Source organism: Pristiophorus japonicus, chromosome 6 (genome assembly GCF_044704955.1).
Source record: "Pristiophorus japonicus isolate sPriJap1 chromosome 6, sPriJap1.hap1, whole genome shotgun sequence".
NCBI classification, from domain to species: domain Eukaryota; kingdom Metazoa; phylum Chordata; class Chondrichthyes; family Pristiophoridae; genus Pristiophorus; species Pristiophorus japonicus.
In genome coordinates, this window is record NC_091982.1 from 207,878,829 (window position 1) to 207,906,189 (window position 27,361).

A 27,361-nucleotide genomic window follows, 5' to 3' on the forward strand; every position below is an offset into this window, starting at 1 on the left:
GTTCTTCCTCTGCTTCTTCTATGGGGTTACTGAACCTCCTTTTTGTTTGATCCACATGTTTGCGGCAGATTTGTCCATTGGTAAATTTAACTACCAGAATCCTATTTCCCTCTTTGGCAACCACAGTGCCTGCGAGCCATTTGGGCCCTGCAGTGTAGTTGAGGACAAAAACAGGATCATTTACATCAATACATCGCGCCCTCGCATTCCTGTCATGGTAGTCATATTGTGACTGGCGCCTGCTCTCCACAATTTCTTTCATGGTGGGGTGTATAAGGGAGAACCGGGTTTTGAGCGTCCTTTTCATTAGCAGCTCTGCAGGTGGAAACCCTGTGAGCGAGTGTGGTCGGGATCTGTAGGCCAACAGGAGGCGTGATAAGCAGCATTGTAGGGAATCCCCTTGGATTCTGAGCATCCCCTGTTTGATTATCTGCACTGCTCGTTCTGCCTGGCCGTTTGAGGCCGGCTTGAACAGTGCCGTTCTAACATGGTTAATTCCATTGCCTGCCATGAAGTCCTGGAATTCAGTGCTTGTGAAGCACGGGCTATTGTCGCTGACCAAGATGTCCGGTAGACCGTGGGCGATGAACATTGCCCGTAGACTTTCTACCGTGGCAGAGGATGTGCTTGAATTTAAAATGTCACACTCGATCCATTTGGAGTAGGCATCTACTACAACCAAAAACATTTTCCCCATGAAAGGACCTGCGTAGTTCACATGGATGCGTGACCAAGGCTTGACGGGCCATGGCCAGGGGCTAAGGGGGGCTTCTCTGGGCGCATTGCCCAGCTGAGCACACGTGTTGCACCTGCGAACACACAGTTCCAGATCTGCGTCTATCCCTGGCCACAAAACGTGTAACCTGGCAATTGCCTTCATCATGACAATACCCGGGTGCCCATTGTGGAGTTCTCTGATGAACACCTTTCTGCCCATCTGGGGCATGACTACGCGGTTTCCCCACAGTAGGCAATCGGCCTGAATCGAGAGTTCATCCTTGCGCCTGTGAAATGGTTTAAATTTCTCAGGGCATGCCCTGTACGTGACTGCCCAGTCCCCATTCAGGACACATTTCTTGACTGGAGACAATAGCGGGTCTCTATTTGTCCAGACTTTAATCTGACGGGCTGTCACAGGTGAGCCTTCGCCTCCGAAAGCTTCAACAGCCATGACCATCTCAGCAGCATGCTCGGTAGCTCCTTCAGTGGTGGCTAGTGGGAGCCTGCTGAGTGCATCGGCGCAGTTTTCGGTGCCCGGTCTGTGCCGAATTGTGTAGTCATAGGCGGCTAACGTGAGTGCCCACCTCTGTATGCGGGCGAATGCGTTTGCATTTATGGCCTTGTTGTTGGCCAAAAGGGAAGTTTGGGGTTTGTGATCTGTCTCCAGCTCAAATTTCCTGCCAAACAGGTACTGGTGCATTTTCTTTACCACATATACACATGCGAGTGCCTCCTTTTCTACCATCCCGTAGCCCCTTTCTGCCTGGGACAGACTTCTGGAGGCATAAGCTACCGGCTGTAACTGACCCTTGGCATTGATATGCTGCAACACACACCCGACACCATAGGACGAAGCATCGCACATTAACACAAGTTTCTTACATGGGTCATATAGCGTTAACAGATGGTTGGAACATAACAAATTGCGTGCTCTATTAAAAGCCCTTTCCTGGCTGTCCCCCCAGACCCATTCAAGACCTTTGCGGAGGAGCACGTGTAGCGGCTCTAGCAGCGTGCTCAATTTGGGAAGAAAGTTATCAAAATAGTTCAGGAGCCCCAGAAATAAACGCAGCTCCGTCGTGTTACGGGGTCTGGGTGCTCTCTGGATCGCTTCCGTCTTGGACGCAGTAGGGCTGATCCCGTCTGCTGCTACCCTCATCCCCAGGAATTCTACCTCTGGAGCTAGGAAGACGCACTTCGCCTTTTTCAGTCGCAGCCCTACCCGGTCCAGTCTGCGTAGCACCTCCTCCAGGTTGTGGAGGTGTTTTTCAGTATCGTAACCCGTAATGAGGATGTCATGTTGAAAAACCACCATCCCTGGAATCGACTTGAGGAGGCTTTCCATATTTCGTTGGAAGATTGCGGCGGCCGAGCGAATCCCGAACGGACATCTGTTGTACTCAAACAACGCCTTGTGTGTCATGATGGTGGTCAGCTTCTTCGACTCACTCGCCAGCTCCTGGGTCATGTAAGCTGAGGTCAGGTCCAATTTTGAAAAAAGTTTGCCACCGGATAGCGTCGCAAAGAGGTCCTCCGCTCTCGATAGCGGATACTGGTCTTGGAGTGACACCCGATTGAATGTGGCCTTGTAATCGCCACATATCCTGACCGACCTATCCGCCTTGAGCACCGGCACAATCGGGCTCGCCCAGTCACTGAATTCGACTGGGCGAGATGGTGCCTTCCCTCAGCAGGCGGTCCAATTCGCCTTCTATCTTTTCCCGTATCACATACGGCACCGCTCTGGCCTTGTGGTGTACAGGCCTGGCGCCTGGGTTTATGTGAATCACTACCTTGGCCCCCATGAAAGTGCCAATGCCGGGTTGAAATAATGAGTCAAATGTGATACTCGCTCCACAGAGGAAATTGCATTGACATCGCTCCATTTCCAGTTCATGACAACAAGCCAACTCCTCCCCAGTAGTGCGGGACCGTCCCCTGGGATAATCCAGAGTGGCAGTCTGTTCTCCGAATCTTTGTGGATCACGACTACCGTGGCGCTGCCTAGCACCGGAATGATCTGCTTTGTGTAAGTCCGTAGCTGTGCGTCAATCGGCGATAATTTTGGCCTCCTGGCCTTGGACGCCCACAACTTTTCGAACTGTTTGATACCCATCAGGGACTGGCTGGCCCCCGTGTCTAGCTCCATTGATACTGGGATGCCATTGAGGAGCACTTTCATCATTATCGGTGGCGTCCTGGTGTATGAACTATATACGTGCTCCACATGAACTCGCTGAACTTCAGCTTCCAGCGATTTCCCCCAGCATTCATTTCTGCAATTTCTGCAGGTATTTTGCTCACCTCTGCAAACTCTGGCTGAGTATGTGCCTCCACGCCTCCAGCATGAGCTGCTGTTTGAAACAAAAGGTCCCTTGCCAGTCGATCGTCCCTGACTGCCCCTGTGTCTGGCTGGAGAACTGTGTGCTGCTTTAACAATGTTGAATCTCTGTCCCAACCATTCCTTAACACAGTACCTCTCGTCTGTTCTGCTAGTGGCCATGCTCGTGTGGTTTAAATCCCAGTTTCTTGTCGCCATTGATACGTCCTTACTATACAGTATAAATGCACACGAGGCCCATGCTTGAGAGAAGGTCAGTCTGTGACCTGTCCTTTATTTCACAGCACTCAAGTGCTGGAAGTGGGTGGAGCTTCCCCTTTTATATCTGAAGGTCTAGGTTAGGAGTGTCTCCCACAAGTTCACCACTTAGTGGTCAGTGTTCTCACAGTGTACAACTTAGGTCAGATTATACATGGGTTACAATGTTGGTTGAATACATGACAACTACATAAGGGGAAATTCTTTCCAGTGGCAAAAGGGTCATTAACTAAAGGATTCAGATTTTTAAGTTGATCGGCAAAAGGACCAGATGCAACATGAGGGAAAGATATTTATGCAGCAAATTGTTGTGATCTGAATGCATTGCCTGAAAGGATGGTGGAAGCAGATTCAATAGTAACTTTTAAAAGGGAATTGGATCAATAATTGAATGTAAAGGGCTTTGGGGAAAGAGCAGGGGAGTGGGACTAATTGGATAGCTCTACCAAAGAGCCAACACAGCCACAATGGATCGAATGACCTCCTTCTGTGTTATATCATTCTATGGTTCTATGAACTAGTTGTGTTACATTTATTTAGCCCATTCATGGGTTAGATGCCCCTGACCTAGTATATCTCGGAAATCGACGTGGTCCCGGCCTGCAAGACCATCAACAGCTGGTATCATTGGAGGGAGCTGCGTGCCTTGACATACCACTGCAGGGAGCAGCACGTGCTGCTGCAGGAGGACGAAGGCTGACTGCAGTGCGGGCAGGTACAGCAATAGGGGCGAAGGAGCGGCAAGAGCTTGTAGATGGAAGTGACCGGGGCCCAGGAGAGGCGAGAGTTTGGGGCTCAGAAGAGGCGAGGGCCCAGGAGCAGCACGGGCCAGCCGACGCTGCGATATGTGTGCGCATTGGGTCCGTGCAGAAGAGCTGGTCTCCAGTCGTCTTGGTTAATCCTTGCCACTAGACAAAGACATCACTCTGTCAAGCCTATGTGGTGGCTGGTGTGCAATGACCACCACACATTAAAAAAATCCACGCACAGGCAACTTCCACCCTTCAAAATGTAGTTCAGGATCTGGAATATTCAGTCCTTTATTGAAACACCTGTGAACTCATCCCTTTTTGCCGTGGAAGCAAATCATCGTCACTTTGAGGGACTGCCTATGATGATGGTGACGATGTGTATATCTCAAATACCGTAAAGAATGAGGCATATTTAAAATCACTCTTAAAAAAAAATTCCTGACAATTGGCACTAAAAAATTGAATTATGCAATAAGTTAAATTATATGACATGAATAGCATGGCAAATTGGGAATTTAGTGCAAAAATTGGAATTATCAGATAAATCAAATTGAGGTATTTGAATTAAAAGGAGTAGACAGTATAAACAATGACCTCCAATTACCTGAAGGAATAATAGTTACGATATTTATTTTAATTTGATCCAGGAAAAGGTATCAGCTATACTACTGAGAAACTGTTCAAATTTAAAATTGAACATTTGTCATCTCTTACAACAATTGCTCTTTTGGGGTGGAAATGTATCATTACCACAGCCTGTTATGTTCTGTAAATGTTCTTCATCTAAATTTCAATCTGTTCTGATCTTAAGCATTTAATGCTAAAATATTCTGCAAGAGCCAAAATTGACTATGTCACATGACATGAAAATATGGCTAACTCGCAACTGTTATACATTTCAAACATTTAACACAGCCATCTTTATTTTTCATTAGTATTTGCAAGAGGCATGTCCATTAAGTCACTTGCTGTTGCCCTGGGTAACAGGAGTCCATGTATGTGGATTTTAGAATATTTCTCTGATAGAAGAAACACATGCGCTGTCAGTTAAATCCCCCTAAGGAATCAGAATTAAACACAGTAAAATTAATTCATCTGGACAGAAACCTGTAATAACTTGCATTACATGAAGTTTAGTAGGCTTTAAGAGCATTTGGAGCTGTCAAAAAGAAATCCCATGTGTTTACTTGTACAGAATGTGCAAAAACATATCTTAGATCTGTCATGTACAGCAATGTTTATTACACTTTTAAGCAAAAGGACACCACTTAGAAATGAACCCTTAAAAATAGTGTATGCTCTTTGTGTTGCCGATTATTTGTGAATACTGACATGTGGTTGAACCTTTTTTAAAATATATTTTCCAAACATTTCTGCACAGATGTGTCAAGCAAGTCACAGATGGATTTTTCTCGAGAGATAGCAATTTTATCAGCTTCTTCCTGGACTAATGGCATCAACATAGGATATCGCTCCCTCAACGTGCTGTCAGGAGCTGTCATAAACAAAGGCATTGATGAAGGCAGCACATATGACATTGTGGATGCCTTCTATAGATGGGCTGGATTTTAGGCTTTTCTGTTTTCAGGCATGGACTGTTTGGGCCAAATGCCCTGTTTCATAGAAACATAGAAACATAGAAAATAGGTGCAGGAGCAGGCCATTCGGTCCTTCGAGCCTGCACCGCCATTCAATGAGTTCATGGCTGAACATGCAACTTCAGTACCCCATTCCTGCTTTCTCGCCATACCCCTTGATCCCCCGAGTAGTAAGGACTACATCTAACTCCTTTTTGAATATATTTAGTGAATTGGCCTCAACAACTTTCTGTGGTAGAGAATTCCACAGGTTCACCAATCTCTGGGTAAAGAAATTTCTCCTCATCTCGGTCCTAAATGGCTTACCCCTTATCCTTAGACTGTGACCCCTGGTTCTGGACTTCCCCAACATTGGGAACATTCTTCCTGCATCTACCCTGTCTAAACCCGTCAGAATTTTAAACGTTTCTATGAGATCCTCTCTCATTCTTCTGAACTCCAGTGAATACAAGCCCAGTTGATCCAGTCTTTCTTGATATGTCAGTCCCGCCATCCCGGGAATCAGTCTGGTGAACCTTCGCTGCACTCCCTCAATAGCAAGAATGTCCTTCCTCAAGTTAGGAGACCAAAACTGTACACAATACTCAAGGTGTGGCCTCACCAAGGCCCTGTACAACTGTAGTAACACCTCCCTGCCCTTGTACTCAAATCCCCTTGTTATGAAGGCCAACATGCCATTTGCTTTCTTAACCGCCTGCTGTACCTGCATGCTAACCTTCAATGACTGATGTACCACAACACTGATGTCTCGTTGCACCTCCCCTTTTCACCACTCAGATAATAGTCTGTCGCTCTGTTTTTACCACCAAAGTGGATAACCTCACATTTATCCACATTATACTTCATCTGCCATGCATTTGCCCACTCACCTAACCTATCCAAGTCACTCTGCAGCCTCATAGCATCCTCCTCGCAGCTCACACTGCCACCCAACTTAGTGTCATCCACAAATTTGGAGATACTACATTTAATCCCCTCATCTAAATCATTAATTTACAATGTAAACAGCTGGGGCCCCCCAGCTGTGTCGTATATCCCATGTAATCCTATGTAAAAATGCTATTACGTTGGGAATTTCTGCTTTCTGCTCTGGCCAGGTTATTGAATCTATTCCTGCATTGAATCCAGGTGATGGAGCTGATGCTCTTAGCACTGACTACCTCTGCCAACCCTCCTCAGAGCTGTTGAATGTTCTGAATTGGCATCTGTTCTCATCTGATGGAAATAGGATGTGCCTTTGTGCCCTCACCTCTTCAACTCGGATCTCCATGAATGTATCAGAAAATATGGGGGCTTGCTTCCAATTTATCTTTCAGATTAAGATATTTCCAGGGAATGCAGCGACCAGTGTCAGCGATTTGAATGCAACCTCCCTTTAAAAGCTCCATTCACATTTTAAATACCCATCTGCCGATCTGCTGGAAATCCACCCTGTCAGTGCGGGGGAGGGGGGTTGGGCAGTCCATCACTGATGCAATCGGGCAGGCAGCAGGGCAGTCGTTTTATAAAGATGCTTGGCAGTTAAAATCCCTCACTGCCTCAGATTGATACCACCACCTGAAAGCCACTGCCAGTTAGAATTCGCTGTGTGTGTGCATGTGTGCAGTACTTGGGCTTTTTGTCATCGTCCTTCTCTTCAGTGTCAGTATGTGATGTGAGAACTCTTAAATTTAATCTTGTGTTTCCGAGTCAAAACTGTGAAAGGTTGCTGTCTGTTGTGTTGTTATTGCAGCCTCTTGGCACTGATGATGTCCTCAACATGCAGCAGTGAAGTCCCAAAATGAATCTGCTGCTGCATGCAATCCATAGTAAAATTTTGACGGGGTTAGACAGGCTAGATGCAGGAAGAATGTTCCCAATGTTGGGGAAGTCCAGAACCAGAGGTCACAGTCTAAGGATAAGGGGTAAGCCATTTAGGACCGAGATGCGGAGGAACTTCTTCACCCAGAGAGTGGTGAACCTGTGGAATTCTCTACCACAGAAAGTTGTTGAGGCCAATTCACTAAATATATTCAAAAAGGAGTTAGATGAGGTCCTTACTACTAGGGGGATCAAGGGGTATGGCGAGAAAGCAGGAATGGGGTACTGAAGTTGAATGTTCAGCAATGAACTCATTGAATGGTGGTGCAGGCTAGAAGGGCCGAATGGCCTACTCCTGCACCTATTTTCTATGTTTCTATGTTTCTATGTAAGGATGATAACAGGTGCATGCAACTGCATGGCCTCCTAGGTATCAATGGTAAGCAATTTAAGCACTTTAACCGAATGTGAGAAAGTGTGTCCTGTAAGGGGTTGAGATGCTTTGGTACGCTGCATCTTTGAAATATATGACTGACTCCTCTTACCTTATTTGATCTGGTAAGATCATTAGTTGTCATGTGGGGAGTTATTCCACTTGCACTAACATCTCTGGCCACCGCTGGTCACTGCTACTCTCTGTTGGATGCCGTGCTGCTTGAAACCAAACAGTGTTCCTCTGTTGACTGAATTTTGAAAGAAACACTTCGAAAACTTCATCAGGTTTCAACAGACCCGATAGATATTGCTTGCAATATAAATTCTCTCATTTGCTTACTGCAAAGTTTCTCATATGCAGGAAAAATGTTTCTCTCTCCAAAGTGGCAAACTCCCTAGCAGAGACGATGGTAGCACTGGGAACTTGCCATGATTATTCAAATTGGCCTGGCTGCAGAAACTGCAGTGAGGCCAGCTCACCTTAGTTTGAGTAAATGTTGTTCCTTCATTATTCAATTTGGGTTTTCTAGCCCCAAGGGTCCAAACATGGCAATAAAGCAGTGTAGCCAGAACACTGGGCTCAGGAGTAGGCACAGCCAGAATAGATGATTTGGAATCCTCCAGCATAAATCAAGAGATTTGCAAGGTGCACAATTTTCCTGTTTCCCTTCTTTAGCTTAAAGTGGGACTGTGATTATGGAGGGATACAAGGAACCAGAAAAGCCACACAAAATGCACAATTAATGCAATGACATTTTAACAGTGCAATTATATCTTCTGAATTCTGATATGATTTCCAGCACAGCATTTCAAAAATCAGAGTTAGTTAAACACTTAGTTGTGAAACAGTAGTAGGTCTTTAACACTTTAATCTGTTATAATTTGTAAAAATCCTTTCTTGCAGTATAGAGTCTTACTTCCAAATATGAAGATGCTGCCAAGAATTTGCATTAGGACTGTGAATGTGGATACATAGTAGGCCAGTACTTCACTGTAGACTGTAATACAGCATGGTAATATATTATTGGCATCATTAAATTAATTCTGCTTATATCTATTCTGGAAAATAGTATTCCTGCTCAGGACACTGACCAAGGGGCCGATTTTCAGCACCTCACTGCCCGCTGCCGCCGACTGCTGCCCACTGCTGCCGACATTCCTCCTAAAGATCCGCCCAGTGCCACATTCGGGGTGGCCTGGAGTGGACGGGAGGGGAGAGCTGCCGGGAACAGCCCGCTGACATCAGCGGATGGCCGAGTGGCGCAACTGAGCTCCCACCCGTCAAGCTCCCAGATTCCTGTAGGCGGGTGTTGGCGGGACTCGGCAGCAGAACAAAGGTGGACTGCTGGCTGGAGACTGGTCTGTCACCGACGCTGAGTATGAAGAACCTGAAAAAAAGGTAAGTGAACATTTTAATACTTTCTTTCAACAGCGACTTACCTGGATGGGGTCCCCGAAGGTCTTCAGATACTTTAAAATATTTTTTGCTGTTTTCTTTTTCAGGTCTTTGACCCTCCGTGGGCCCGACTCCATCCTCGGCAGCACTTGGGCGGCAAGTGCCTCTGCCGCCACGAATGCGCCCAGATTGGCAGTGTAAGTCTTCCATTTTCTGCCCGCCGACCTTCGAGGGAACTCGGCCATGAATATCCCGCCCAAAGTACCGTCCGGTACCTCGGCGGCCATTGGCGGCACGTTGGGCGGCACTTGGGCATGCGGAGGCCTTGCTGAAAATCGGCCCCCAAGTCTTTGACAATGTTATTTCCTTTGCTGCTATCAGTTGAGCAGTGCAAGCAGATTTTTTTGCAAAAACAAACAATACATTGAGAATTCAACCCCAAATAAGATTGACACTTTTCTATTTTCCTGTAATGTTTTATAAGTTGTCTTCTGTGAGACAGGCATATAAATCATACATTATTTCCTCGATGAATGTGCCACCCTAATTGCACTTGAGTTCTCAGTTCAGAGCTCAGAACAGAAACATGTATGACAGCTAATTAGGTTTCTATTTATGCAACGACATGCCTCTTAAATTGTTTGATTTGAGCAGTATCATTTTAGTGTTGGTGTCAGAATTGCAATTTTGTTTTTTAATTAGTCATAATCCTATGCCTTCTCCCAACTTGTAGTTTTTTTTAATCCAAGAATTTCTTTACCAGCCTTTAAATAAGATAAATGCATCGAGTGTGTGAGTAATTTATATAAGTTTCAGTCTTTAGTATAAAGAGACAAGTGGGCTGAAATTTCTCCCTTGCTGGGTTTCGGGCACATAATTTGAATTAAGTGAAAACGTAGCACTGGCCAAGATGGTCAGGAGGAAGATTGTAAATTCGGCACTTTGTTTCCCAAATCGTAGAGCTGTATTGTTGGTTTCCATATTTACAAAAGGATATACTTGCTTTGGAGGCAGTTCAGAGAAGGTTCATGAGGTTGATTCCAGGGATGAGGGGATTGACTTATGAGGAAAGGTTGAGTAGGTTGGGCCTCTACTCAATGGAATTCAGAAGAATGAGAGGTGATCTTATCGGAACATATAAGATTATGAGGGGGCTTGACAAGGTGGATGCAGAAAGGAGACTAGAACTAGAGGGCAAGATCTTAGAATAAGGGGCCGCCCGTTTAAAACAGAGATGAGGAGAAATTTCTTCTCTCAGATGGTTGTAAATCTGTGGAATTCGCTGCCTCAGAGAACTGTGGAAGCTGGAACATTGAATAAATTTAAGACAGAAATAAACAATTTCTTAAACGATAAGGAGATAAGGGGTTATGGGGAGTGGGTGGGGAAGTGGAGCTGAGTCCATGATCAGATCAGCCATGATCTTATTGAATGGCGGAGCAGGCTCGAGGGGCCAAATGGTTTACTCTTGTTTCTATTTCTTATGTTCTCATAACAAGTCACATGGTCATTGGCCTTCTTAAAGGGGATGCCTTGCAGGTTTGTTCTGCTGATTCTCTTGTTCCTCACAGTTGAGTAGCTGCTTAGTGAGGGCCATCATGGCAGCTGGAAGAGGCAGCACAAGGGCCAGCCATCTCTCAGACGCTGAATTAGAGACACTGATGGGGGCAGTGGAGGATGCGAGGTGCATCCTTTCCCCTCCAGCTGGGAGGGCCGCTCCACAGCTTCTCACAGCTCTCTGGGCAGAGGTGGCTGCCGAGATGTCAGGTACCTCCGTCTTTGACAGCACACCCACTCAGTGTCGTAAGAAGTTCTGCGACCTCACTCATCTGCTCAAAGTGAGTACACGTTCCCCCAACTCTTACGCATGAACCTGTTAGCCTCTGTCAGTTCCCACAACTCTTACAGGACAGTCTCTGTGCAGACTCAGTAAAGCAGAATTTAGCTCAGGATGTGCCTACTCACAGTTATTGGCTCATTTGATGCTTTGCTTAGAATCACAGCTGCTTAAGCTGCCCATGCATTTATTCCACATATATAACTGCACTGTAACTCACCAAGCTTCCTTTCTTTTGCATGCCAAAATGGCACATAACAGGTTGCAGCAGCAGCAAACAGGAGGGGTGGGGGCAGTGGGGGGAGCCTGAACTGCGCCAGCTCACTGACCTGGAGGAGCGAGTACTTCGCCTTATGGGCCCAAAGGTCGCCATCGTCATGGCAGTGGGGACCACTGAGCCCACTGGGGCAAACTTTGGTCAATGAAAGCCTGCCTCTCATCACATCTTCCATTTAAAGCAGAAGGCCTTGTCATTTTGACCATCTTTCTTCCTGCCAGCCTGCACCCACTTCCCTCACCTTTACGCGACTCTTGTGCCATTTGTGTTTTCAAACAATGTCCTGCCCATGGCCCAGCCTGTGCTTGAGACCCCCCACCCCCCCCAACCCAATCTGCAGGGAAAAGAAATGGGGGAGAAGGAAGGGGAGGAGGAGGAGGACATTGCAAGCACCACGTCACTGCTTCTCACATTTGCATGCACCAGTTCAGATACTGGGAGAATGCGGTCATTAAAGTTGAGCTTAGGAGCGGGGTCTGCACTGGGTGATGCACCGGGACTTAGTGCACTGCAGCAGGATTAAGGGGTAAAGCAAGCTCGGGAGTCAGCTCCCCAGAGACTGAGTTCGCGTGCGAGTTCTGCTCCACCGGATTCAGATGAGGACCTTGTTGGGGAGGTGTTTGAAGAAAGGGTGATGGCCATGCAGTCCGACATGATAAGGGCAATGGCAAGGGTGCTGGAGAGCCTATCGCAACTGGTAAGGAGGATGGAGGAGTTTGCCTCCCGCACTGTAGACAGCTCTGCACACACTATGGAGCCCATCATTGCCAGTGTGCAGCTGATGGTGGACTCTCAGAGTGGATCCAGACCTCATGACGCGTGTCGTGGGTGATGTGACAGCTTCTATTGGGGCACAGGTGAAAGCAAGGCAACATTTTGGTGCTGTAATAGAGTCAATGGTTGCTTGCATCGATGCTCAGACTGCTCTCATGCCGTTGCAGCATGATGCCTCGCAATGTCTTGATGATGTCATGCAGTCTCAGCTAGCAGGCAGGATGCACTGACAACGTACCAATCCTTTAAGGCAGATCTGAGACCATCTCATAAGATCTCACAGCATCACAATGGTGTTGGCGCATCCTGCCTGCGAGCTATGCCTTATACTGCAGCTCTTCATTCTCCTCCAGCAGCTCCTCCTCCTCCAGAGGTGTAACGGCTATATCTTCGGGCAATGGCTGTGCCCTCATGATTGCCAGGTTGTGAAGCATGCAGTAGACAATGACGAATAGGGACAATCAGTCAGGTGAGTACTGCAGTGTAATGTCTGTAAGCTTGTATGTTTGTAGCTCAACACTGCAGATGTAGACGTATTGTGTACTGCAAGTGCAGGGTTAATAATAAACAGAACTAGGCAGATTTCCAGAGACTTCTGAGAGAGCTGCCTGCCATGTTAGGAAGCTGTGTGTGCTGTGCTCTGTGAAGATATCACATTTGGCGACGGCAGATGGGATTTTTCGGATGGTTTAATGCTTAAATTTTGTTGGTGAAGGATTCAGCCAGCTGACAGAGAGACTTTGGAAGTTTCTGTCTTTGGAAAAATGCTACAAAATCCGAGGTAAAATACAGCACATGGTGTGAACAGCTAGAGATTAAAATGGCAGGTGTATTGGGACATTTGGGAGAATATAGACACGACCGGGAATATTTTAAAGCTTATGTGGATCAGCTAGAAATGTATTTCATTGCAAATAAGATAATTGAAGTTCCAGACAATACAGTCCAGAACCAGGCTGTGTTGGAACGTAAGAAAGCGATCTTCTTATCGGAGGCAGGTCCGGCATTATATGACACACTTGTAAATCTGCTTGTGCCTGACGAGCCAAAGGACACAATGCTTAAAGAGATTTTAATGAAGCTGGAGTAGCACTATAACCCCAAACCGTTAGAAATTGCTGAAAGCTATCGTTTCAGGATTCGGAATCAAAAGGCTGATGCAGGTATCAGTGATTACATCGTAGCATTAAAAAAGCTATCAATGCACTGTAATTTTGGAAACTTTCAACACCGAGCATTACGGGATCATTTTGTTTGTGGTGTGAAAAATGATACGATCAGAAGGAAGTTATTGATGACGGATGACTTGACTTTTGAGATTGCTTGTCAGACAGCGAGGTTGATGGGCATGGCCGAACAATAAATAATGATTACGGTTGTCAGTCAACCAAGGTAAATCACCTGCAGGTTCAAAGTAAAAGACGGGCATGGCCGAAAGTCTCAGAAACTGGAAATTCTACTAGAGCGTCAAAGTCGTGCTATAGGTGCCTGGGACAACACATTGCTGAAAGTTGTCCATACGTGAAGGCAGAGTGTTTCTTTTGCAAGAAGACCGGGCATCTTGTGAAGGCATGCTGACTGAACGATAAATCAGCTTTCAAAGCTATGAGTCCAGGGTTCAAAGCTATGAGTAGAAATCCCAAGAGACTACATAGCTTGGAAGAACAGCAACAGGACGAGGAGATTACACGTCATCAGGAGCATGAGGTTAACGGACAGCGATTCGGAAAGCATCAAAATCCACATAGATGTTGCGGGATTCAAGATACCAATGGAAATTGACACGGGTGCATCCGTGAGTGTAGTACCGTAGTCACTAGACCGCAACAAATTGCGTGATTTCCGACTGGAGAAATCCAAGATAGAGCTGTGAGGCAACTCGGAAAAGAAAATTCCTGTGATAGGTCGTATCACCATACCGGTGAAATATAAAGATCAATTTCAGAACTTGCCTCTAATAGTAGTGAAAGGAGACAAGTCTGCCTTACTTGGAAGAAATTGGTTGAGCTCACTGAAGCTGGATTGGAGTAAGATTTTCTGTGTAGAAGCGAGATTTTCATCAACAGATGAGGTTATCAAGAAGTATCCGAAGGTGTTCTGTGAATCGGGCAGTGCGATCCAAGACTTCAAGGCGAGTGTCAGGGTACAGAAGGATGCTAGATCGGTTTACTACAAGCCACGTTCTGTACCATATGCACTCAAGGAGAAAGTTGAGCAAGAACTAAAAAGACTAGAGACTGAGAATATTATTTGTAAGATAGATCGATGTAATTGGGCTACACCCATTGTTGTTGTACCTAAGTTTGATGGTAAGGTAAGATTGCGTGGTGATTATAAAGTAACCCCTAAACCAGGTTCTAGAGGGTAATGTCCCCAATACATTGCCGAAGAGAGAAGATTTGTTCACAACACTGACAGGTGGTCAGATCTTCTCAAAACTGAATCTTACGAATGCCTACTTACAGCTTGAACTAGATGAGGAGTCCAAGTCATGTTTGACTATAAATACTCATCTAGGCCTATATCAATTTAATAGGCTACCATTTGGAGTAGCTTCCGCCCCTGCCATATTCCAAGGGTTGATGAACCAGATTTTACAAGATATTGAAGGGGTAGTATGTTATTTGGATGACATACTAATTTCAGCACCAAGTAGACAAATTCACGATAACATATTGAATGAAGTCCTCAAATGGCTAGAGAAGCACAGAGTACGAGTGTCTGCTCGTAAGTGTGAGTTATTTAAAAACTCAGTGGAGTACTTAGGGTACAGATTAGACAAAGATGGTTTATATCCAACCATGGAAAAATTGGATGTGATCAGAAATGCACCCACTCCCAGGAATGTCACTGAACTTCGTTCATTCTTGGATCTTTTCAACTATTATGAGAAGTTCCTACCAAATTTGGCTACAGTATTACATCCACTGAATGAACTTTTGAAAAAACAGGTCCATTGGAAGTGGTTAAAAGAATGCGATGCAGCATTCAAGGAGTGTAAAAGCAAGTTGGTAGAGAGCACCATGTTAGTTCACTATGACATATCTAAGGAGATTAAGCTAGCATGTGATGCCTCTCCGTATGGAGTTGGCGCAGTAATCTCTCATGTATTAAGTAGTGGGAAGTACAGACCAATTGCTTTTGCTTCACGCATTCTCAGTGCCAGTGAGAGTAATTATGCGCAAATTGAAAGGGAAGCTTTGGCATTAATTTTTGGGGTCAAGAAGTTTCACAAATACTTGTATGGTCATAAGTTTACCATCGTTATGGACCATAAGCCCCTAACAGCAATCCTCCATCCAAAGTCCCCAGTTCCTTACATTAGCTGCAGCCCGAATGCAGAGATGGGCTTTGATTTTGTCAGCATATACATATGATATTGAATACAGATGATCAGCTGATCACAGTAATGCTGATGCAATGTCTAGATTGCCTTCCCCATCACAAGTTACATCCGATAGGGAAGAAGTGTTTTATTTTTCATACATTGATGAACTGCCAGTCACAGCTGAAGAGATTGGTAGAGCAACCGAACATAACACAGTGATGTCAAAGGTGTATGAGTATATTGCAAATGGATGGCCAAACCAGGTAACATACAAAGATACACATCCATTCTTCATTCGTAGGAATGAATTATCAGTCGATAAAGATTGTATCATGAGGGGTGCAAGAGTGGTTATACCAAATAAATTCAGGTCCAAATTATTAGGAGACCTCCATGACCAGCACCTGGGAATGTGCTTGACCAAGAGTTTTGCACGCAGTTATTCATAGTGGCCAGGTCTTGATAAGGATATAGAGTACATCGTGAGTCAGTGAACGACATGTCAATCGGTAAGCAAGCAACCACCAGCAGTACCATTACAGCCATGGAAATGGCCTCCCAGGGTATGGCAAAGGCCACATATTGATTTTGCTGAGTTAAAGGACAACAATTGTTCATTGTGATTGATAGCCATTCGAAGTGGGTTGAGGTATTTCCAATGTGGAAAATAACAAGTAAAACATTGGACATTTTACAAAAATTATTTTACTACAAGCCACTTCAGTTGGCCTCACTGAAGAAATTGTTTCGGATAATGGATCACAATTTCGTTCAGAAGAATTTGCACAATTCACAAGCAAAAATGGTGTGAAACATACCAAGGTTCCACCATACCATCCCGCTTCAAATGGTGCAGCAGAGCGCACTGTACAAATTGTAAAACATGCCCTCATAAAACAAATGTTAGATCCAAATCCAAGGAAACGACAGTTGTCATTGGATCACAAATTGGCTCATTTTTTGATTACATATCGAAATACTCCTCATACAACTACTGATAGAATACCAGCAAAGTTGTTTCTCAAATGACAGCCACAAACCAGATTCTCATTGTTAAAGCTAAATTTGGCACAGTTCGTAGAAGAGACACAATTAAGACAGAAAGAGAATCATGATAAAGGTAGAGTAAAAGAGAGAAGTGTGAAATTAAACCAGAAGGTGAGAGTGAAGAACCATCACCATAAATGGGTAAAGTGGTTACCAGGAAGAGTGGTGAAGATATGTGGTCCTCGCACATATTTGGTAAAGATGTTTGATAATGGACAGGTTAGGTTTGTTCATATTGATCATATTTTACCTGCAGACATGGAAGGAGTTGAAGGTGGGAATGATTCAATTATTTCTGACTCATCAGATAGTTTTGATACACCAGTAGCAAATCCTAAATCCAATGTACTGGAAACAAATCCAGGAGAGGATCAGAATGAAAGTCTGAGTCCGAGTCAGGAAAACAAAGAGCCTGAAGTTAGAGTGAGTTCAAATGAAAATCAAGGAAATTCCGTGGAAGAAAACGTTCCTCAGGATGAGCCTCGAATGAGTTTAGATTCGGCACCATGTTTGGAAGGTTCTGTTCGAGAGCGAAGGTATCCTCTTCAAAACATAAAACAAACGGTAAAGTTAAATTTGTAAATATGGAAAAAAAAAACTTTATATCCTGTGTTATGTATAAACATGAAAGTTATGTATGATGTTTGTTATGATGGCTTCTTCATTAAGGAGAGAGAAGTGTAATGTCTGTAAGCTGTGCTCTGTGAATATATCACATGCAGGACTTCTCCTGAGTGGTCAAGTCAGCGGAACCGTTGCTTCAGCACTCCGATGGTCTGTTTAATGATGCTCCTGGTGGTGGCAAGACTGTCATTGTAAGAGTGCTGGGCAGGAGTGGTGGGGTTGCGGAGAAGAGTCATGAGCCAGGTGCATAGCGGATAGCCCTTGTCTCCGAGGAGCCAGCCGAGAGCTGTATTAGGTGGCAGTAACAGAGTCTGGTGCAGGATGAAGGCATCGTGGCTGCTGCCAGGATAATGGACATTAACGGCCATTATTTTGCATGTGTGGTCGCACACCATGACTCTCCATTACTTTGGTTAGTTGACAACTGCAAAAGTCGTATATAAGCTACCATTTCACAGCTGTTCACTTTCCAATGTCAGAAGCTGAAGCCTTCAGGATTTGGAAGACACTTTTGAATATTTGTAGTGAACACTCAATGCTCTGTCACCTCCTTGGAGCAACCTCTCTCACTATTGACAGATCGCTTCTGTCATCTCAACTTCACCTGCCATCTATTCCAGCAACATCGGTGCTCTTGAACATATCTCACCTTGGTCCTCAGCATCCCACCACAATCAGTCCCTACACCAACATCAATAAACACACCAACTTCACCAACAACAACACCAAACTTCTCCGCAATCACTTGAAGCGGCAAAGGACACAGGGCATCAGCACCCGAGCACACCGCTGCCCGGGATGCCAGCGATGGCCTCACCATGGCCACATTTACTTCACTTGACACTGTACACCCTGACTGCCACATGATGCACCAGGTTTGCACTACCCCACACCAGCTCCATAAAGCAACCCTGTAATGCGCAAGCCATTCCTTTCACACTCATCACCATTATGGGGGTTACCCTTATGTCTCACCATTCACTACAACTCACCAAGCCACTTCCAAAGGTACCCACAAATTTGTCCAAGAACGCAAAGTGTTCAAAATAAAGATTTCAATGTTTGACAACACATCAACATAAACTTTACATGAACATTGGCTAAAGGACCCAAGTGCGTTGTGTGTTGTTAGTTGGTATGATTGGATAAGAATCAGTGTGAGGGGTGGCTACTGAGATGGGGAACTGATAATGTCGATAGAGAGAGAGGGATGGGTGGAGGTGCAAGGTAAGTTTGGGTGAGTAAGGATGTGCAGGGGTAGATTAGGGAAGGCAGAGTGATGGGGATGTGATGAGTGGCACAGCAGGATGAGGTTGAGTGTTGCTTTGCAGTAACATTTTGTGATGTACTGAGATCTTTGAAAGGTTTGTACCTCTGCAGCTGGGTCCTCTTGATGACATCCCTGCTTGTGCCCTCCTGTGCAATGTGCAACCAGGCTGCGTTGGTGTCTTGGAGAGGTTTCTTCCACCCATTGGAAGGGAAGAGGACCTCCCTGCATGCTGTGACTTCCTCCATAAGCATCTGGAAGAAGTGATGGGAGAGCCTGAGTGCAGCTGTGCACCTCTGTGCAGTGCTTCTCAGTGTTTGCAGCACCTCCATGCTGCAGAATATTGACAGAAGAACTGTCAAAATCAATGTGGCCGTGGTCCCTTTAAGGAAACCGACTGATGACATGTCATCAAATGACATCATCAGCCCCGCTTCCTGTAAATTGGTCGGGAACCTCGCAGCGTGGGCTTAACAAACCCCATCTAGGGAAGATTGATTCGAGAGGGCGGGATGGAGCCAGGAGCAGGTTTCCCACACGCCACCGATGCCTGCCGCCTCTATCTCACCACAGGTGCTAAAATCGCGGCCTAGGGATCAGCCTTTTGGCTCTGCTCTGCACTACTTCCAGTGCTTGACTGCCTTCCTTGTTTCTCAGTGACCAGAATTGGATGGAGTATTCAAGATGCGGTCTGACCAGAGTACTGTACAATTTGATCACAACTTCTTCTGACTTATATTCAACTGTTTTGGTTATGTAGTTCAGCTTTTTATTGGCTTTGTTGAGTGTTGCTATAGGTGGCTCCTACATTGCTGACCATCTACTATGGAGCTATTGAATTTTCTGAATAGAAAGGGATTACACATCCTCAATGTTCATATAGTCTGCAACTAGCTACAATAAATCCTTCTAGCCAATGTCAAATTTTATGGGAGTTGTTATAACGCATTCATCTTGAGAGGCTCTAGCTTTATTCAGAGAAAACAGTGTTGTGTTAGAATAGTCTGTGGGAGACAAGATGTACTTTTGTTTCCAAGGTACATGATCCCACTTTCAACTGCTAAACCCACAAGCAGAATATTGCTACAGCAAAGTCCATGCATCCATCAGAGTGGTTATTGAAAAGACTATAGCTGTTCTAAAGGCAAAATTTCGGGACCTTGAAAAATCATGATAAGCACTGCTATATCCTCCCAAGCAGGTCTCTCCATCGAGATTTCTAGCTTTTCTCTTCATAGCTGCTCAATTGAGAAAGGACTGGCCACGGAATGGCAGGAGAGGATGGGCCAGATGCTGAGATTGAAAAACCTGGAGGTCACCATCAGGTGGGTCAGTACTCGGAGAATTCACTCCAACTGTGTCAGCTGCCAGGGACATTCATAAGGGAATCATTAGTAGAGCATTCTCCTCATATTAAAGTGGTACCCTTAGCAACATTCAGCTCTCCAGCCTTTCTGACAACGTCATACATAAGCATTTGTCTTTCTGGTTCCCATTAACAAAAATGGAAAGTTACCCCTACTTGGTAAAACCTCATGATTTCTAGAAACAACAAAGCCAAATCAAACTCCAACATCATATTATTTAGTAATAACAGTGATCAAACTTTTTTTATCACAATATTTCCTCTGGCTGCCTAGATATGCTTTTCTAATATCTATGCGGGTGCTGGGTCCTGAGAACCAGTGTCTTGAGGGGTGGTTGGTATCTGCTCTGATTCAAGAGGTTCTTTGGATTGAAATGGCTCTCATCTAATGGGAAGGACCCACTGTTGGCTGAGTCTTTTGCAATTATCTAGGCAGCCTAGTTCTACCTCCTACTTGCTCGTTGGATAGGTCATTAAGGTGCTAGGCCAGAGACCTGGCATGTGCTGCTAACCTGAGAAACAACAGCATCATATTAATTGATTCCAGCTACACCACTACTACAGTGTCCAAGTTCTTGGTGAAAAATTATCTACAAAATAACTGATATAGTGGTTTTCATTCCAGCCTACCTCGTCAACTCTCTCAATGCCTCCATTGCCTCTGTGTTGTCAGCCTGCTTATCCAACATCTAGTCCCGTATAAGCCACAAATTCCTCCAATTAAACACTGGAAAGACCAAAGCCATTGTCTTCATTCCCTGCCACAAACTTCATTCTCACAACAACAACTTCCATTCCCCTCTCTGGACATTATCTCAGGCTGAACATAAGAACATAAGAATAGGAACAGGAGTAGGCCATTTGGCCCCTTGAGCCTGTTCTGCCATTTAATATGATCATGGTTGATCTGATCGTAGACTCAGCTCCACTTCCCCGCCCACTCGCCATAACCCTTTATTCTCTTATCGCTCAAAAATCTATCTCCGCCTTAAATATATTCAATGACCCAGCCTCCACAGCTCTCTGAGGCAGAGAATTTTATAGATTTACAACCCTCTGAGAGAAGAAATTCCTCCTCATCTCAGTTTAAAATGGGCAGCCCCTTATTCTGAGACTATGTTCCCTAGTTTTAGTTTCCCCTATGGGTAAAAATATCCTCTCTGCATCCACCTTGTCGAGCCCCTTCATTATCTTATATTTCAATAAGATCACCTGTCATTCTTCTGAACTCCAATGTGTATAGGCCCAAACTACTCATCATATCTTCAAAAGTCAACCCCCTCATCTCCAGAATCAACCTCGTGAATCTTCACTGAACAGCCTCCAATGCAAGTACAGGCAACTCTCGATTATCCGTACACGGATCCAACGGAAAACTGTTGTAATAGGATTTAAAATTCTGTTGCTAACAAGTGAAAAGACAGCCCCAAATAATTTGGAAAAATCTCCTTCCAAACACTGTGCTTATTTGTATTTGCTCATTCTCTCTCTCACACTCTCTCTCTCTCTCACACTCGCACATTCTCATTAAAACGCTCCCTCTCTCTCACCGTAAAACTCACCCTCCTCTGCCCTTGCTTTGCTTGTGTGCGTGTGTGTGCACGCTGCTGCAGCCGCTGTCTCCCGCGGCTGCCGCTGGCGTTGGGAACGGGGGCAGTGCCGGCACCGGGTTCCAGGCACAGAACCTGTACATGCATGCTGGTAATGTCCATCTTTTGTTACTGTTTGTAGCTGATTGTATTGATTCATTAAAGTTTTAACTTTAAATGTAAACTCGCCCTAACGAGTTGGGCTATTTCGTTTACCTGAAATAGCCCAATCCCCGAGGGACCCGGACAGTCGAGAGTTGCCTGTATATCATTCCTTAAATACGGAGACCAAAACTATACACAGTACTCTAGGTGTGTACTATTGGCCTCACCAATACCCTGTAGATTTGTAGCAGGACTTCTCTGCTTTTATACTCTAACCCCTTGCAATAAAGGTCAACATTCTATTTGCCTTCCTGATTGCTTGCTGTACCTGCACAGCATACTATCTTTTTGTATTTCATACAAAAGGACCCCCAGGTCCCTCTGTATTGCAGCACTTTGCAATTTTTCGCTATTTAAATTACATTTTGCTTTTCTATTTTTTATGTCAAAGTGGATAACCTCACATTTTCTGACATTATACTCCATCTGCCAAATTTTTGCTCACTCAATTAGCCTGTCTATATCCCTTTGCAGATTTTTTGTGTCCTCACAATTTACTTTCCCACCCATCTTTGTATCATCAGCAAGCTTGGCAACATTACACTCGGTCCCTTCATCCAAATCATTAACATAGATTGTAAATAGTTGAGGCCCAGCACCAATCCCTGCGGCATCCCAATAGTTACTGTTTGCCAACCGTAAAATGACCCATTTATCACGACTCTCTGTTTTCTGTTAGTTATCCAATCCTCTATCCATGCTAATATATTACCCCCAACCTCGTGAAATTTTATCTTGTGCAGTAAACTTTTATGTGGCATCTTATCGAATGCCTTCTGGAAATCTAAATACACCACATCCACTGGTTCCCCCTTGTCCACCCTAGTCATCCTCAAAGAACTCCAGCAAATTTGTCAAACATGATTTCCTTTTCAAAAAACCATGCTGACTCTGCTTGATTGAATTATGTTTTTCCAAATGTCATAGAAACATAGAAACATAGAAAATAGGTGCAGGAGTAGGCCATTCAGCCCTTTGAGCCTGCACCACCATTCAATGAGTTCATGGCTGAACATGCAACTTCAGTGCCCCATTCCTGCTTTCTCGCCATACCCCTTGATCCCCCTAGTAGTAAGGACTAAATATAACTCCTTTTTGAATATATTTAGTGAATTGGCCTCAACAACTTTCTGTGGTAGAGAATTCCACAGGTTCACCACTCTCTGGGTGAAGGAGTTTCTCCTCATCTCGGTCCAAAATGGCTTACCCCTTATCCTTGGGCTGTGACCCCTGGTTCTGGACTTCCCCAACATCGGGAACATTCTTCCTGCATCTACCCTGTCTAAACCCGTCAGAATTTTAAACGTTTCTATGAGATCCTCTCTCATTCTTCTGAACTCCAGTGAATACAAGCCCAGTTGATCCAATCTTTCTTGATATGCCAGTCCCACCATCCCGGGAATCAGTCTGGTGAACCTTTGCTGCACTCCGTCAATAGCAAGAACGTCCTTCCTCAAGTTAGGAGACCAAAACTGTGCACAATACTCCAGGTGTGGCCTCACCAGGGCCCTGTACAACTGTAGTAACACCTCCCTGCCCCTGTACTCAATTCCCCTCACTATGAAGGCCACCATGCCATTTGCTTTCTTAACCGTCTGCTGTACCTGCATGCCAACCTTCAATGACTGATGTACCACGACACCCAGGTCTCGTTGCATCTCCCCTTTTCCTAATCTGTCACCATTCAGATAATCGTCTGTCTCTTTGTTTTTAAAACCAAAGTGGATAACCTCACATTTATCCACATTATACTTCATCTGCCATGCATTTGCCCACTCACCTAACCTATCCACGTCACTCTGCAGCCTCATAGCATCCTCCTCGCAGCTCACACTGCCACCCAACTTAGTGTCATCCGCAAATTTGGAGATACTACATTTAATCCCCTTGTCTAAATCATTAATGTACAGTGTAAACAGCTGGGGCCCCAGCACAGAACCTTGCGGTACCCCACTAGTCACTGCCTGCCATTCTGAAAAGTACCCATTTACTCCTATTCTTTGCTTGGCTGGCTAACAGAAAGCAAAGAGTCGGGATAAATGGGTCCTTTTTGGGTTGGAAATCGGCAGTTAGTGGTGTGCCACAGGGATCAGTGCTGGGACCACAACTGTTTACAATATACATAGATGACCCGGAAGGGGGTACAGAGTGTAGTGTAACAAAATTTGCAGATGACACAAAGATTAGTGGGAAAGCGGGTTGTGTAGAGGACACAGAGAGGCTGCGAAGAGATTTAGATAGGTTAAGCGAATGGGCTAAGGTTTGGCGGATGGAATAGAATGTCGGAAAATGTGAGGTCATCCACCTTGGGAAAAAAAAACAGTAAAAGGGAATATTATTTGAATGGGGAGAAATTACAACATGCTGTGGTGCAGAAGGACCTGGGGGTCCTTGTGCATGAATCCCAAAAAGTTAGTTTGCAGGTGCAGTATGTTGTAGGCATTAGGCACCTGCTGAATATATTAAAACACTAGGCATTAGGCACGTGCTGAATATATCTAAATTCATATAGGTTTAAAGTGGCCACATATAAAATGGCTGCCCAAGCATGATGGGAACTCCGTTAGTCAAGTAATGAACTGGGGCTGACCGAGCAATGACCCTGTGAGGCCCACTACTGGGAATGCCTTAGCTCACTCACTTGAGACAAGATAACTAAAAACGAACCATTATAGTACCTGATGTGGAATGTCCTTTGACTAAGGACTTCACACAGCAGAGCCCGAGGAACAGAGATAAGGGGGTGGCGGGGGGGGGGGCCCACCTCACACAATGAGGTCATTAATCAGCCCGAGCTGACAAAAACCGAACATACAGCCCCTGAGGTATCAGGGGAATTCTATTGGGTTAAAGAAACCTATATGTAATCTATAATCGTTATGATTGGATTGTGTCCAGCCAAAGTGGGCTGAGTAACTGTAAAGAACTATTGTAAAACATATAAATATCGATGAATTTCTTTGTTCGTTGGAGTAGAGTGCCTGGAGTTAATCAGAGGCTCTCTCCCCGCCGGTGAAAATAAAGGCCACTTTGGAGTTGGAACCGACTCTGAGTGTTGAGTGATTCTTCCGAGAAAACATTCACGCTAACAGTGGCGTCACGAACAATATTTCGAGGTCACTAAACGCCCTTGGAGAAACCGGGTGAGTTTACCTTAAACAAGATTTTATAACGGGTGCGGAAGGTGGATGCTGGTTGATCGACATGAGGAGACGGTCCAATATCTCAAACACCTAGCCTGAGCCTGAATTAAGAGGACTTTAGTCCCACATGATGGTCAGGAGCTAAGTAGGTGCCGGGAACACACTTGGACCGTGGGATCGTGATACCGAAAGACATCTTCCGGACCCAGTAGTGTGATTCGAAATATACCCCGGGGTAGAACCAAGTGGTGTGCAGCGACTAACGGAATCCAAACCGGTGAACGGGGTCGGACCAACAGGCAGAGCGGTGGTAGGTAGTCGTTAAGGATACGTAGAGCACTGCGGGAATTGCTTAAATGCGTTTTAAGAATTGTATAAGTTTGTGTAACAGCAGAACTTGTGACCTGACAGTAGCCAGGAGATGGTCTACTACAAGTTATGCTAGGTAGAAAGCGGACCTCTAAGAGTAGATTCCTAACGGTTCTGGTCCTACCCAGGAATGGCCAATAAAACAAATAACCTCGAGTGGGGACCAGAAGGGTCCCTTACCCACCACCTGGCAGAAAAACAAAAGAAACTAATTGAGAAGATGATTAAGTCAGGATGGGACCCCCAGGACCTGCCAGCAAATCAGCGGGAATGGTGGGAGAAGGAAAAGAAAGATAAAAATGAAAAGGCTGTGATCTTGATACTGCGAGCCCACGTAAAACTAACAGAGGAAGGAAATCAATATGTAAGAAATTAAAAAAAAACCTGATAGTGATTATCTTAAGTGAAGTATGGATCCAAGAATAGAGCCGGCCAAAAAATAATTAATAAGCTTTGTTGAATGAAGAGAAACTTTTGTGAATGTCTGTCGTTGAGAGTCCTTGTGTGATTTTTTGACTGCGGAATAAATTTTTTTTATGTTTTCATATTTCCGAAAGCCTGGTTGGAAGAGGAATGCAACTGTCTGTTTATTTTAGCTCCACCCACTTTTCCAAACAGAGTGAAAGTTTTTTTTAACCCTTTGTAGTGTTGTCCTGTATATGGGAAGTTTTAAGACATTTTAAGTTAGAAATGCAGGTGTGGATTTATTCAGATAATAAGTTACGGAGCTAAGAAATGTACAACGGATAGGTTTGTTGAGCAAAAGATAAAAAATACATGGTCCCGGTGGTTAAAAAAAAATAATTTATTTGACACGCTCACTTACTTGTCGAAAGAAAACACGCAATCATTGATTACATTGGGTTGAAAGACATAAATTTAGTCTAGGAATGAGATAAAGAATGCTTTTTAAAAAAAAGCTTCTAGCTCAAAAAAAAAAGAGTTTTAAATAAAGATTGAAATGACAAAATTTGAATTGGGATTTTGAGATATTAAGAGAAGGCACAGCAAAATACTGAGATGGATTCAACTAAAAAAATATATATTTAATTGTTAAATTAAATCCCTTCAAGAAAAAAGGAGAAATAAAACTAAAAGGTTTGGAAACAATCTACAAATACCTTCATGGATTAGATCAAACTCTTGGGTGAGTGGTGAGCTATCTGCGAAGGTGTAAAAGGGATTTTTGAAAAATGTTGGAACAGCAAGCTTTAGCAGTTTAGAAAAAACATTTGAAGAAAGGTGATCTGAAAAAAAAGGACAAAACGCACTAATTAGGTGTTGAAAAAAAAGGGGGGGTGTTTGTGATGGAAAAAAGACATAACTTACTAAATACTAGTTGATATTGACTGTGAAAAAGATATTGGTTTAATTGGGGAAAAAAAATTTGTGGAGGAGATAAAAGACACTCTACATTGATAATGATTTTAAATTATGAGAAAGTTTCACTGCAGTTTGAAAAGATTTCCAAAATGGACAGTGTTTATCAAGAAAAGTCCCGAATAGTCTAAACAAGCAGGAGAGTTTTGAAAATAATGAGGAGAAAAGATCTAAGCTATGCGAACTCAGCACAGAAAGAAAAAACTGGGAATTAGTGAATCTTACTGAATTTTTAAATTCTTATAGAAAATGGAACTGGCACGGATGTTTATATTTTGTGCTGAGAGAGAAATAAAACACAAGATTTGCCCAGTGAACGGGACCATAAAAAAAACCCGAAATGTTGGAATGTATGAAAATAACGAGAAGAAAAGATCTAAGCTATGCGAACTCAGCACAGAAAGAAAAAATGGAACTGGCACAGAAGTTTAGATTTTGTGCTGAGAGAGAAATTAAAAAAAAACAAAATTGAATTTCAGTAAACAAAATAGCTATTAAAAATGTGTGGTCTTGTTTTAAATCAATTTTTAAAAAAAAATTATTTGGCAAGTACTTGATTTAGAAGTTACGAAAAAATTGGAGTTTAATCTAAAATGCTGTCCTTCCCGATAAGAAGATTTTTATTATGACCACTTTATAATGATTTCTGCTGTTTTAACGGATTCCTAATTTCTAAGCAAGTTTTGAAGGCACAAAGACTTAAAAAAAAAAGAATTTTTCGGATGATTACGTGAAGTCACGTAATGACATCAGGCTTTCTTACAAACCTGTAAAGGAGTTAACCCTTTCCATTGACAGCTGTTTTATACTGGACATTATTAATTTGGATTTCTTAATAAATTAAGAAGATTCACCTGACAGACAGAGGAAATGGTGGGATATTCAGATTAAAAAT